Source organism: Leptodactylus fuscus, chromosome 1 (genome assembly GCF_031893055.1).
Source record: "Leptodactylus fuscus isolate aLepFus1 chromosome 1, aLepFus1.hap2, whole genome shotgun sequence".
NCBI classification, from domain to species: domain Eukaryota; kingdom Metazoa; phylum Chordata; class Amphibia; order Anura; family Leptodactylidae; genus Leptodactylus; species Leptodactylus fuscus.
The window spans coordinates 189,045,247-189,049,150 of NC_134265.1; positions in this window are offsets into that span (position 1 = coordinate 189,045,247).

Here is a 3,904-nt window from a genome sequence, read left to right on the forward strand (position 1 = left end):
CAAGAAATGAGGGTATTTGTATTCCCAATATATTCTTTGAATTCCCAGTCAGACAATGGCACTGTATACCAGTAGTAAAAATTGTGGGTGCACGTAACCCCAATATATTCTTTAAATTACCAGTCAGAAACTGGCACTATATGGCAGTAGCAAGAAATGAGGGTATTTGTATTCCCAATATATTCTTTGAATTCCCAGTCAGACAATGGCACTGTATATCAGTAGTAAAAATTGTGGGTGCACGTAACCCCAATATATTCTTTGAATTACCAGTCAGAAACTGGCACTATATGGCAGTAGCAAGAAATGAGGGTATTTGTATTCCCAATATATTCTTTGAATTCCCAGTCAGACAATGGCACTGTATACCAGTAGTAAAAATTGTGGGTGCACGTAACCCCAATATATTCTTTGAATTACCAGTCAGAAACTGGCACTATATGGCAGTAGCAAGAAATGAGGGTATTTGTATTCCCAATATATTCTTTGAATTCCCAGTTAGACAATGGCACTGTATACCAGTAGTAAAAATTGTGGGTGCACGTAACCCCAATATATTCTTTGAATTCCCAGTCAGACACTGGCACTATATGGCAGTAGCAAGAAATGAGGGTATTTATAACCCCAATATATTCTTTGAATTCCCAGTCAGACAATGGCACTGTATACCAGTAGTAAAAATTGTGGGTGCACGTAACCCCAATATATTCTTTGAATTACCAGTCAGAAACTGGCACTATATGGCAGTAGCAAGAAATGAGGGTATTTGTATTCCCAATATATTCTTTGAATTCCCAGTCAGACAATGGCACTGTATACCAGTAGTAAAAATTGTGGGTGCACGTAACCCCAATATATTCTTTGAATTACCAGTCAGAAACTGGCACTATATGGCAGTAGCAAGAAATGAGGGTATTTATAACCCCAATATATTCTTTGAATTCCCAGTCAGACAATGGCACTGTATACCAGTAGTAAAAATTGTGGGTGTATATAGCCCCAATTCTATTGCTAGGGGACTTGCAGGGTATTTCTGGGGTGAAGGTGGGGGGGGCACACCGTTGGAACGGGTATCGGGGTATATATCGGGTATACGGGAATACACTGACAGTGTATTCCATTCAGGATCCTGGGAAAGCTGGGTTGCGGCGATTGAGCCCGTCAGTGCCACGTTACACTGACAAGCTTCTCCCTGGAATTTAGCTCTTACAAGAGCTGTTGTGGTTGTCTTCTCCTTCCTATCCTAGCCTGTCCCTGCCTACCCAGAATCTAAGCCCTAGCTAGCTGGACGGAAACCTCCGTCCTCGGTGAATTGCAAGCTCAGAATGACGCGAACCTGGGCGGCGCTGTTCTTTTAAATTAGAGGTCACATGTTTTCGGCAGCCAATGGGTTTTGCCTACTTTTCTCAACGTCACCGGTGTCGTAGTTCCTGTCCCACCTACCCTGCGCTGTTATTGGAGCCAAAAAGGCGCCAGGGAAGGTGGGAGGGGAATCGAGTAATGGCGCACTTTACCACGCGGTGTTCGATTCAATTCGAACATGCCGAACAGCCTAATATCCGATCGAACATGAGTTCGATAGAACACTGTTCGCTCATCTCTAATGCTTAGCACTTGTTGGCACTTTTGCCTTCACTCTGCGGTCCAGCTCACCCCAAACCATCTCGATTCGGTTCAGGTCTGGTGACTGTGAAGGCCAGGTCATCTGGTGTAGCACCCCATCATTCTCCTTCTTGGTCAAATAGCCCTTACACAGCCTGGAGGTGTGCTTGGGGTCATTGTCCTGTTGAAAAATTAATGATGGACCAACTAAATGCAAACTGGATGGAATAGCATGCTGCTGCAAGATGCTGTGGTAGCCATGCTGGTTCAGTATTCCTTCAATTTTGAAAAAATCCCCAACAGTGTCACTAGCAAAGCACCTCCACACCATCATACCTCCTCCTCCATGTTTTACGGTGGGAACCAGGCATGTAGAGTCCGTTCACCTTTTCTGCGTCACACAAAGACACGGTGGTTGGAACCAAAGATCTCAAATATGGAGTATTAGACCAAAGCACAGATTACCACTGGTCTAATGTCCATTCCTTGTGTTCTTTAGCCTAAACAAGTCTCTTCTGCTTGTTGCCTGTCCTTAGCAGTGGTTTTCTAGCAGCTATTTTACCATGAAGGCGTGCTGCACAAAGACTCCTCTTAACAGTTGTTGTAGAGATGTATCTGCTGCTAGAACTCTGTGTGACATTGACCTGGTCTCTGATCTGAGCTGCTGTTAACCTGCGAGGTTGGTGACTCAGATGAACTTATCCTCCGCAGCAGAGGTGACTCTTGGTCTTCCTTTTTTGGGGCGGTCCTCATGTGAGCCAGTTTCTTTGTATCTCTTCATGGTTTTTGCAACTGCACTTGGGGACACTTTCAAAATTTTCCCAATTTTTCGGACCGATTGACCTTCATTTCTTAGCTGCTTTTTTCTTGCCATATACAAATTCTAACAGTCTATTCAGTAGAACTATCAGCTGAGTATCCACCTGACTTCTGCACAACACAACTGATGGTTCCAACCCCATTTATAAGGCAAGAAATCCCACTTATTAAACCTGACAGGGCACACCTGTGAAGTGAAAACCATTTCTGGTGACTACCTCTTGAAGCTCATCAAGAGAATGCCAAGAGTGTGCAAAGCAGTAATCAAAGCAAAAAGTGGCTACTTTGAAGAACCTAAAATATAAGACAGATTTTCCATTATTTCACACTTTTATTGTTAAGTGTATAATTCCACATGTGTTAATTCATAGTTTTGATGCCTTCAGTGTTAATCTACAATTTTCATAGTCATGAAAATACAGAAAACTCTTTGAATGAGAAGGTTTGTCCAAACTTTTTGTCTGTACTGTATATATATATATATATATATATATATATATATATATATATATAGTGTGTGTGTGTAATATATATATATAGGGCTCCTACATACAAATTTTTGTAACACACACACGTGTGTATATATATATATATATATATATATATATATATATACATACGTGTGTGTGTGTGTGTGTGTGTGTGTGTGTGTGTGTGTGTGTGTTACAAAAATTTGTACATAGGAGCCCATGCCACATGATGACTTGTAGGGCAGTTTGCTACATATTGTGAATAGGAATAACATTCTGCTTTCTTCGAGGCTCCCATTCACTTCAATGGGAGGACCAGAGGTAACCAATGTACAGCACTCGGCTATCTCCAGCACTCTCACTGATGTGAAAGGATGAATGTGGAGCTAGAGAAGGTTTGCAAATATAAATAAATATATTTGCATAGGTTGGAAGATTTTCACCAACCACTTTAGGTTGGCTGCCAATGGATACAACCATGAAGGCAGGAACTTTCTATGCTGTGAAACCCAGCCATGATTTCCCTATTGTTGCCTTATTGTAGGACATACTGTATCTTGTGCATGCATTGTCCCTGCCTGTTTCTGTGAGAGGAATAAAGAAATCATGACTGGGTTTATGACAAGTTTCAGGCAATAGAAATTTTCTGTATCTATCGTCATATCCATTGGTCATGAAAACAACCACTATAGTGATTACAGAAAATGATTTAACGCTGAAAAATTGTTATTTATCCAAATATGTTGAACTTTTGTCTACACATTTAAATATGTATATGTTAATGGGAAAACTATTCATAGCACCCCTAGTGTTACAAAATAAGTTATACATGTTAAGACATACTAGGGTAGATTTACTATTTGTGCTAAAAACTAGCATACATGGCTTACACCACATATCCTTTTTTAGGGTCCATTAACATGGAGTAAACAGGCACCCATTTTGGCAAAATACACGTATAAAAAATATACGTGTAAAAATAAGACTCCCATTGACTTCAATGACATTTTTTT